Consider the following 10,854-nt stretch of genomic DNA (forward strand, 5'->3'; position numbering starts at 1 on the left):
CTGTCAGTCATGTTGATATTGTTTATAAATCACAAAATTGATTGAATAAAAAGCCATTCGTTAATTGAATTCTTAAAGCTTTTATCACAAGGAGAAGCACAATATTTATTCTTGACCAGGAGTTATATAAGAAAAAGTATCACGTATGACTCAGTGACTCAGCGCCCGATTTGTCACAAGTAGCACTAGTAGTTTGGATTGGGCATCATGTGATAATGAGCAGATTGTAGCAGTATTGCAAAAGCTGTCACATACTACTGCTTCACACAGATGTAAAGTATTTTATATTGCAGTGTTATTTGTAGTAATATTTCACAGAATACTGTTTACCAACCCCTTTGAGGCTATTAGCCAGATTAATTTTGAGAGATTTAAGGGCCATTCGACGCACAGTGGTTGAAGGATGGTAGTTTAATGCTTTTAATGGTTAATAATGAGGATATTTATGGTGTTACTGAGCCAGCCACTCTGTGTTAGCAGAAGAGTGGTTCTTTGTAGAGGGCAAAGCTTTTTTTAAGAAATTATTATTCAGAGTTGCGATATTCTGTGCAAAGTATGGAGTGAATTACCACAGATTAATTACCTAAATGTGATTATTATATTATTATGGTCGTATTACTGGGGATCTTAGCAAATAAGTACTGTATTCGGAGGCAGACTGAACCACTAACAGTTCAGCTGCACACTACAGAGCGCTGATGTCTGAAGCTAATGTGGATTTAAGCATTCACTACTGTCAGCAATAAGGTTGAGATAGCCCATTTGTCTTAAAGTGAGCCCCTTCAGACCCATTCAACATCTCTAAGTTAATAATCATAGACTGATGTACTTCATATTGCATGAAACGCATTTGAACTTGATTATGCCATCATTTGAGTTAAAGCGGTTCTGGTATAAATGTAAATGTGTTTTCTCTTTTTGACGAGCATGAATAAACAAAAAGCTGCAGGGCTGCTCAGGGGATAAATGATCAAACTCTTTACACATTATAACATTAGGATAATTGCACTGCACTATCCTCAGTTGTGTTCATAATGCCATACCATTAGTTGTGTCCGTGCATGTGCAAAGGGAATTGGGCAGTTGTACCCATACAGTAGGTCTAGAGCCATGAGTGCAAAAGTGTTGAGATCCACCAGAGTGCTTAGGCTAAAAAAATCCTGCTTACACTACAAAAATCAAAGTACATTGGAAATACATTTTAGGAGGAAAGTCGCCGGGAAAATAGTGCTGAAAGTTGGAATCATATAGAGCTCAAGGCCAAAGACTTATGACCGGCTTTATATGAGGATTTGTTTATTTTGGATATTGCAAACTAACAATGAAACAGCCACATTTTAAGGTTTTGTATAGATTTTTTTTTCTGATACCTGGCTTACTGACAGAAAGTGCAGCATAGGAGTGGCAATTAGTGTGCACAGACACTACAGTACTAGAAGTACTAGTTGCACTCCCAAATCCCAGACCTCAGTTTGGAAGCGGTGTGTGTGTGTGTGTGTGTGCAGTGTGGGAGCGTAAGCATTTTAAAATTCTTTTGAACTTGCATCTGACACATGAAGATTTTTCATGTTCTTTTGCTTTGCACATTTGTCTCCATTGTCCCAAATGCTATGCAAGCACTACATGTATAAGCATTTGTCTGCGTGAGATTAATACAGAATAATTCATTCGGATGTCAACACTTGTCAGAGGCATAGCTTTAGGAGGCGCCTCAGGAAACAACAACAGCACAGTTCTTAGCCTCATCAGTGTGTTTTATCTGTCTATGGTCTACAGTCCTATCCACAGTGCAGTGTTGGGTTAGTCATGTGATAGCAGCCGACATGTTTGGCAACTCTAAAATAATTCAAAGGCTTTTAAACTCTGCAAGTCATAGATCCGGTTTGTCTCCGAGCTGGGGGAAAAAAGTTAAAAAGAGCTTCAAGGCTTTTTATCAGTGCTGCTAGGAAATCGAGCTGTGCTTTCCAGTTTAACTCGAATCGGGGCTGAGTTTGCAGAGAACTCCTTGTGTATTTGACAAACTGTAGCAGATAAAGCAGAAGTTGGTCAAGGGGCCGTATGCGTGAGGCTTGTTGTGCTCGTGCTCAGCCAGCAGGATGCACTGCAGGCCCATCACGCGCCAGCTTTAATGTCAGGAAAAACGATCAAGCTGAAAAGCACCATCTCAGCGAGTCCGGGATGAATATTTATGTATGTGGGAAAATGAATACCATTTTTCAAATAAATGAATATCTGCACTCAAATTAGAGGTTGGAGAAATGGCTGAGATTATCTTGTTGCTTAATTCTTAATTGAAGCCTGCTTCTAATTAGCTTGGCTATTATCATCCAACTTAGGAGCAGTTCCAGATTTCGAAAACTTTTCAACATGGTGAGAATAGAATTTGGCCCCTAGAAATAAATTTAAAGCTACTGCATTATGAAGAATTCTAATCTGTGTCCTCTTGTCACAGCTTCACCCACTGTGACCTCTTTTTAATTCTCATCCTGCTCAACATTAATTTAGCTAAGAGCAAAATCTCTGAATTAATGTCCCTTCATTCCTTTTTCTTACCGTGTCGCCCTCATTACATGCTGTGTAAGTGCAGGATGTCTTACCTCTCACAAGGCAAATGGAAGTTCACTAGGCTCTTATGTGCGGCACATTTTCTCCACTTTCATTTTTAACACTGCGCTGGCTGAGACAAATGACACAGCATTCGCTATACAGGAATGAAGTTGTGCATTGAGTACTGTGACCCTGAATAGACTCCCCGTGGTTTTCATAAGAGTATAATTCCTCTGCTGGTGTCTGCACTGCAGGCTGGTGGCAGCTCTGATTGTGGCTATACTGCGCGGCTGCCAGCGTGAATGAATTGTTCCCAAGTGATGTCCTGCACAAAGAGCTTACCTGGGAACAAAGCACGACAGATTTCGTTGCAGTGCGAGGGGCTGCCAGGAATTCTGCCTCTGGACCACAGGCACTGGCAACACCTGCAAGGTGTTTTCTGGCACGCCTTACGTCCACATGCAGCAGGAGCAGAGCTGCTGCTGATTGATAATTTCTGACCCGTAGGTGATCAACACTCCCCCCCCCCCCCACAAACCCTCCAGCTCTCTACATACAGTATATTCTAAACACCTGTCAGCCAGCAGGCCCCCACTCTGTCGCCTCCTTCCCCTCCACTCTCTCCTTTTCCACCTTCCTTTTGAATTATTGAGCTCTTTCTTTCAAAGCGACCAGTTCCTCTCATCAGCCATCAAGCTTGCTTCACCGCTCCTTCACCCGTGGCTGCAGCCGCCCCCATGTTGCCTCATGACATTGAGGAAATCACTCACATGTCCCTCACTTACTTCTCACTCACTCCACCACTTGCTACCTCTCAATCTTTTTCCAAGCTCCCGCCCTTCTAACCCCTTCTATAAATCTCTCCCTCTTGCCTTCACAATCCCTCTACCCCCTTTTTTCTGCAATGTTCCTTCCTCTCTCTCTCCATTTTCCTCATCCACCCTCCCTGCAATCCACCCTCCCTTTCCCCCCACCTTCTCTCTCCTTCTCTTGCTCTGTTTTTCTGTAATGTCACGGCCCACTGCTGGGTGTCACTGAGTTGATGGAGGGAAAAAATGGAGGACCAAGGCAAAGGGAGGGGCTTTGACAGGAGTGTGTGCGTGTGGACGTGCTGGTATCGGAGACGAGGGGGGGGGAGCGTAAGAGACAGACAGCGCGGCAGGGCGACAGACATTACGCCTGCGGGTGTGTCTTGTGTAAAATGCTCCATCCTGGTGAAAACACTTGGCAGTTTGTGCGCCACCGCTCGCAATAAAGCCATCCAGCCCGGTGCTTGTGACTCCTCTAATGGTGTTCCATTACAGCCTCCCAAAGGACCCGTTTCTGTGCATGCACGCAGCCTGTCGTCCGTTTCCACTGTCTTATTATTACGCAATCTTGTGCAACCTGAAGCCAAATGTGTTGTCTGACACTAACATATACTCACGGAAGAAATGTAGCACGCTGATTAAACTGTGTATAAAACTGCGTCTTATGTTTACCTTGCCGACGACTGCCAAATCACTGCCTCTGTCTGGCTGTGGAAGAGGAGCACAGAGCTCTTTTGTACAAAGAACGAAAGCAATGTCGCTTTTTTTATTCTCTGCTCTGTTGTTGTAGGGTTATTTTGTGCTATTGAAAGCACCGGAGCGACCCTTAAAGATCTCTTTTAAAAGCTACGCTGGAAGCGCATGTGATCCAAAACCTAATCAGGGAGACATTTCAGCTTGCAGCAATTGCAACATTATGAGAGTCGATAAGACCTTACTGTTTAATACAATGATTTTCACGTGTCATCTCTCTTTATCGCTCAGGTCAGTCAATAGAATTGATTCAATCAGCAGCACAGCACAAAACGCAAACTGGAAAAAATATAAATAAATAATAATAAAAAAATCATCCATTCAGTAGCAAACACAATTCACGCTGACAGTAGTAAACACCTAACAGCCCCACAATGTTCAAACACACAGATACTCACACAATCACTGAACAGGGATTTGGGGATTGGAGGGTTTTGGAGGTGTTTATGTGCATAGGATTGGACTGTGAATTTGGGTGTGAATCGTGTTTGAGGAAAAGACAGATGTGTGCTCAGTCACCAAGACAGTAAATTCAGCGGGAAGTGTTTTTGGAAAGCCCCCCCCACCCCCTCCACAGCTATTCAAACAGATTAACGGCAACAAACAGCTGAAAAGCCAGGCAACAAAGCTCCATAAAACACTGTCAGTGGACGGTCGCCAAACTGACCAATGGCAACAGTTAATTTATGTTTTATAGGATGTATGGACGGATGCAGCGTATGGGAGGTTAGGAGGTGAGGAGGCAAGACACAAAGACTAATACTTGGTGTGTGTGTGTGTTTCTCCATGTGGGATTAGGGTGGAGAGAGGTCTCTGGCATGAGTGGGTGGTAAAATGCCCCAACTCCTGTGATACGTGATGATCTGACGAGGAAGTGGGAAGTGGCTGATCCGGTCCATGTTATTAGTCGAGCTCTGTTAGACCATGTAATAGCCTCACAGTGCAACAGGGAGTCGCTGTTCCAAGAGCCGACTCTGCCCAGTATGACATCCTGATATGGAAGATATTCGTAGCGGCGCTACAGCAAAACTGGCTGGCTGGCTGTGTACAGGTGTGTGTGTGTGTGTGTGTGTGGGGCTAGATCCTCAGAGTGTTTGCATAAGTGCTGATTCTGCTCTTCCAAACCCTTCAACTCTGCATTTTTTCCCAGACTTTCCCCCTCTCTACTGTGCCCTCATCTCCTCTGCTCTCTTCATCGCCACACAGCTTGCCTCCTCGCCCTTTGCCTCAATTCGTCACACATACCTTTTCATTACCCCTTCCGCCCCTTCCAAACCCGGCCAAAACACAGCAAAAAAATAAAAAATACCACCACCACCTCCTCCTCCTCCTCTCCTCACAAACAGTTGCAAACAACATAAGGTAGCGGGCATCAAGCAATATCCTACTCAGGAAAAGTGAGACCTTGACATTTATGAGACAGCTATGAACCTTGGAGATGGTGAGAGGAATCAGTGCAGTAAATGCTGTGTGGATGGAGTGGAGTATGAGAGTGGAGGCAGGCGATAAGAGAGAAGGGGACATCATCTAAGAGCCAAGTGGAAGGCAATTACTCAGGATGGGCAAAAAAAAGTCATGTTAAGAGAGGATACCGATTCTCCCGACAAAGGGAAAAAAAAAGTCATACAGCTCTGGTCTACATGATCAAGGGTAACTTGAAGAGAAAATGATTCTTTATTTGTGAGAGAAGTAAAAAAAAAGAAAAAAATCATACTTTGTGTGTTTGAGTCATTCTGGACCTCAGGAGAACATCAATCTTTGTTCTCTGGAGGGTACCTCAACTGTTTCCTGTACTTCAGATCTCAAGAGCTTGGCAAGAGGCAGAGTAGTATTATCACTTTTTAAGATTACACTCAGAAATATCCACCTGCCTAAAAATGAACCGAGTGCACTTTAATCACACACTTAAAACCTGCAACTCAGCTGTTTTTTTTTTTTTTTTCCCTCCCAACTTTTTTCACTCGCTGCACCGCAAAGAGAATTTTGGACTAGGTCTATTGTATGTACACAGGGATGCTTACACATTGTTGCATAAACACACGCTAGGCAATGTGTGCATGCTCATGCAACCATACAGCATATTTAGCTAAGTAATAAAGCAGCATTGTTTGAAGAGAGAAAATACAGCAAATGAATCAATATACAGCCCCCATGCCAGGGCATTTTATGTGGCATCTGTTTTCCATTCCTTTGCTGGGCACAAAGAGCTGGCCGGGTGCCGCGGCGCAGTGGCCAATCTCGCTCAGCCAGGGTTGAGGTATGCAATCTGCATTGGGCCTCATCTCATTCGAGCTCCCAGTGCCCCGGCTGAACATGCCTTTGTCTTTTTTACCACCAGTTTGGATGTATATCTGTCAGAACGGGTGCACGACAAAGACAAAAAAGCAACTGTTGAGCTTTTACAGAGGAGCTGTAAGGCATTTTTACAGTGAGTGGTGCATCCACGGTATCATCTCTCCTGTCCTCTTTTGCCAACATTACCATTTCTCTGTTGTTGTGATCCACAGCTCTTCTTCTCTCCTGTTTCTTTGCTTGCCTGCATTCCACCCTCCCCTTTTTTTTCCCTGAGATTATTTCTCTCCCATCTCTCTTGTTTCTCTCTCGCTCTCTTTTCCTCTGTCTTAGCTATTGTAGTACCACTGGGATCTCATTAAGCCACTAACTTCAAATAAATAAAACAAACTGCAGAGACAAATGAGGGATCTATATATTATTAAAAAAAAAACTGGTTTGTAATGAGTTTTCCTTTTCCCTGTTCTGACACCTTTCTCCCCTTTCTTCCCACTTTACCCGTCTTTGTCTGCCTCTGTCAATTCAATTAATTTCAAAACAGGCTTTATTGGCATGACTGAGGCATTTAGATGGTGCCAAACCTTTACAAAAAAAAAGAGAGGAAAAAACATGCTGCATTATATCTCCCTCTCCATGTCTTCCTCGCTTCCCAGCCTCCTCTTTCACTGCCAGCACTGCCATCACTGCATCCAGCAGAAAAAGCAAACCATCTCCTTCCTCCGTGCCCATCTTCCTCAGCCCCTCCTCGGTTTGGGTATTCTTCTTCCTCCTGTCCAACGATAAGAGTCTTGAAACAGAGGCATTTAATTTGTCTTCCATCATGAATCAAAAGACGCCAACATGGTTGGATCGTCTCTACACCCCTGTCCATTTTTCCTCTCCACACTCTTTCCCCTTGTTTCCCCACGTTGGTGTCTGTTATTTCCTCTCTCTGTCTGCCCAGAGTGTGTTTATGTGCACAGTAGCAGGTCTGGGTGTTTTACCAACTTCTGCAGGCTTCTTGTTCCAGCTCATCATCTGTGGCCTGACTCTTTGTCCTGGGGCGATGAAGGAGCTGAAGCCGATCCAGTCGTTCCTCTCAATCATATGCAGACGCTGGACGAGGAAGGCTCGACCTGATGTTGCAAAAAGTGTTGGCTTTGCTATACACACAGATGAACTAGGGAATGGATTGGGCCGCGGCAGAGAGGTGTGGGTCAGAGAGACGAGATGATGAGCATCCTGAGAAAATATCTTATTATTTTAATCGATCAACCTCGGAGGATGAGCATCACCAAAGATCTGCCAGCGGAGTGACTAGTGCCTGATGCTCCAAGGACTTCCAGTGAGATCAAGAAGCTGCTGATGTCGATTGAGGAAAGGCAAGAGAGGGTGAGAGAGAGGGAACAGAGCGATGGGGGGAAAGTAAAAGAGAAAAAAATAGAAGGATAAAAGAAATCTTGATTTTGTCTGAGAGAGTATTGATTTTTTCCTCTGGGTTGGCCATGTGCGCACAGCCTGTTATTAGTTTAGAAACAAAAAAAAGTGGAATGTGGAGAGAGTTGGCGTGTTTGTGTGTGTGAGTGTGCGTGCTGCTTGGCTGTGCTGTTTGCATGTGTTTTGTTCTGTGTGAGTTTATGTTGCCTGAGTGGCATCACGTGTGTATGAGGTGTGTGGGTTTGTGCGCTGAGCGTGTGTGTGTGTGTGTGCGTGTGTGTGCTGGCTATTGGACTGGTGTATGGGCCCGCATGCTTTGCAGCCTCTGGCTGGTTGGAGATGTTGGGATTAGAGGGAGATTAGAGCGGTGATTACACAATGTCTTCGCTCTAATGATCCCAACTGTTTGTTCATCTTATCAGCCGCTCCGCACTGGATTCCACGACTGCCGCTGATATGAGATAACACGGATTACCCCCGCACAAACCACTCGCCACACCAGTGCGCCTGACTCTGACCACCCCGCCACGCCAGTCAGAAAGAGGCGTGACCCTGCAGGCCGAGCGGGCAAACAGACCCTCAGGGGCCAGAGAGAGAGAGGGATGGACATGTAGTGGAAGGAAATTCATAGACGTGAGAGTGACTCACAGGGCTGACCTCTTGAGTTCACGGGAGCATTAGCCAGAGTGCTCATTGTTCACTGAGACAATACTCCCCCGGAGAGCCCTCGGTCTGCAGCGCAATGTACCCGCACAATCGCAGCATATTACACAGGGAGAAGTGGGTGGAAGCAGCGATAAGGTGTCCAAAGTACTCTGGTACACTATGTGTGTGTGTGAGTGAACATTTTCTGGCTGTTGGGGAGAAGTATGAGGTTATTAGTGTGTGTGTGTGTAGGGGGGGTAGGGGTGCACATTGCACACACACACTTCTCTGTAAAAGGAGATGGTTGTCGTTTGTTTCAGTCAGTGTGGTGGCCTATGAAATAAAGGCGAGCATCAGTTGTCGGGTGTGTATTTTTAATAAAGTAAGGATGCGCCGATTTATGTGCTTAAGTGTGTTTGCTTAAGTGTGACCGTGCGTGAGAGAATACAGTATATGTGTGGATCAGCAAGTGTGTGTGTGTGTATGTGCACTTCTCTCCATGCCTGCATGCCACTCTGATCTCCCCATTACAAGGTCGATTAAGCCACTAATCCCCAAAATACACGCGTCCAACAGCACAACACTGGAAAAAAATTCTCTCCCCAAGAAAAAAAAAAAAAGATGGCTGAATCTTCCCTTCCCCGTTGCTCTGAGCTTAAGCCACACACCAGTGCAACGTGCTACAGAGCATGAGCACGGAAATGTGTTTTACCTCCATAACCACACGGGCAGGGGATTACCATGCACCCTAAACCCTGGAAAAGCAGCTACTTTTACACTTCTATGGTCTCAGAGGATAAAAAAAATTAATACACAGAGCCACAGTGACACAGCAGGACCGAACCCTATACACTCGGTGTCTTTCATGTTGACTCAGATTGCAGGGGAGTTATGGTACAGGGGGCTGCCTGTCACACATGACAGTTTGAGGAAACACAGATGACAAAGATTCAAAAACCGCTGAACACAAGTACATGGAACGAAGATAAAAATCTCCTTACTCTCCCTTTTCTTCTATGTAGGTTAACACACGCTCCTGAATGCCTTTCATATCATCTTTTCCTCATGACTGCATACTGAAAACCAGTAATTACCGTGGCTCTTTACTTATGGATCCCTGTTGTCCTGCCCTGCTCTCTGGATGGGCTGTGGATGAATCTGCATAACCTTTAATTAGAGTGCTGTGGTTCCATCAGGGAGACGGACCAGAGCAGAGGAGCAGGGGCCCTCAAAGCCATCGTGATTTCACCATCCACTCCCTAATTTGGCCTGATTCACCTGAAGCTAAGCCTCAGCTCAGACGTCCAGTGCGTCCAGGGCGTCCAGGGCCTAACGCTCATCCTGCTCCCTTCTACCCTTCCCATTTCTGTCAGTGTGGTCGGCTTCATTTTGTGCAGCCCCGAAAGCTACAGATGTGTTTGAATCCTTTCAAAGAGCAGTATCTCACAGAACATAATGTAGCTTTATATCATCATTTGGTTGTTCAGGACATTTTGTTTGCAACCTGCATAATTTTCATCTGTTATAATGCGAGCAGCTGATCAATCAAATGATAGCACGAGCTAATTAACTGCTGTTTTGTGTCTGAAGATTGTACAGTATAATTGATTCTCACAAGGTGGATATTATTTTGAAGGAGATGTAAATATTGAGACTATAGATATGAAAATATGCCAGTTGGGCGGTGTTTAGCTCAGTTGGTAGAGCACCCGCCCCATGTGTTGAGGCTATAGTCGTCGCTGCAGGCGGCCCCGGTTCGAGTCCCGCGTCAGACGGCCCTATCCTGCATGTCATTCCCCCCATCTCTGCCTCACACTCTCAACTGTCCTACTGAATAAAGGCATGAAAAGCCAAAAAAATATACTTAAAAAAACAAAAAAAAAAAGAAAATATGCCAGTCGGATGCACTGCTCCTGTGTGGGTATGTGGTAATGTCAGTTAAGGTTTTTCACAGGTTGCAAGAGGGAGGAGTTTTTTTTTAGAAAGATAATTACAAAGATACATGGATCTGTTGAAATGAAATTTAGGGAGTTTGATTTTTTTTGTCAAGTCACAGTAAGAACTTATTTAAAGTTTATTTGTTACCAATGATCTCAGAAGAACCTCCTTTTTCCCCTTGTTTGAACTGTATCATTGCGCTGGGTCACACGTTTCATCCATGTGATGATGATCAGAGTAGTTTCAAAACTGAACCTCTTTGTGCTTTATCCACAACATTTTTGGACTGTACATGCATACACTCAGAAATGATTCAGACTTCGTGCCGTGTGGGGGTGTTTCTCCGCATCAGGAACAGACACACCGGTCAGGGTTGAGGGAAAGCTGAATGGAGGAGAGCACAAAGACATCCTTAATGAAAAAGCAGATCCAGAGGCTCAGGACCGTGGCTGAA

The sequence above is a fragment of the Trachurus trachurus genome (genome assembly GCF_905171665.1).
Source record: "Trachurus trachurus genome assembly, chromosome: 8".
Taxonomy (NCBI): domain Eukaryota; kingdom Metazoa; phylum Chordata; class Actinopteri; order Carangiformes; family Carangidae; genus Trachurus; species Trachurus trachurus.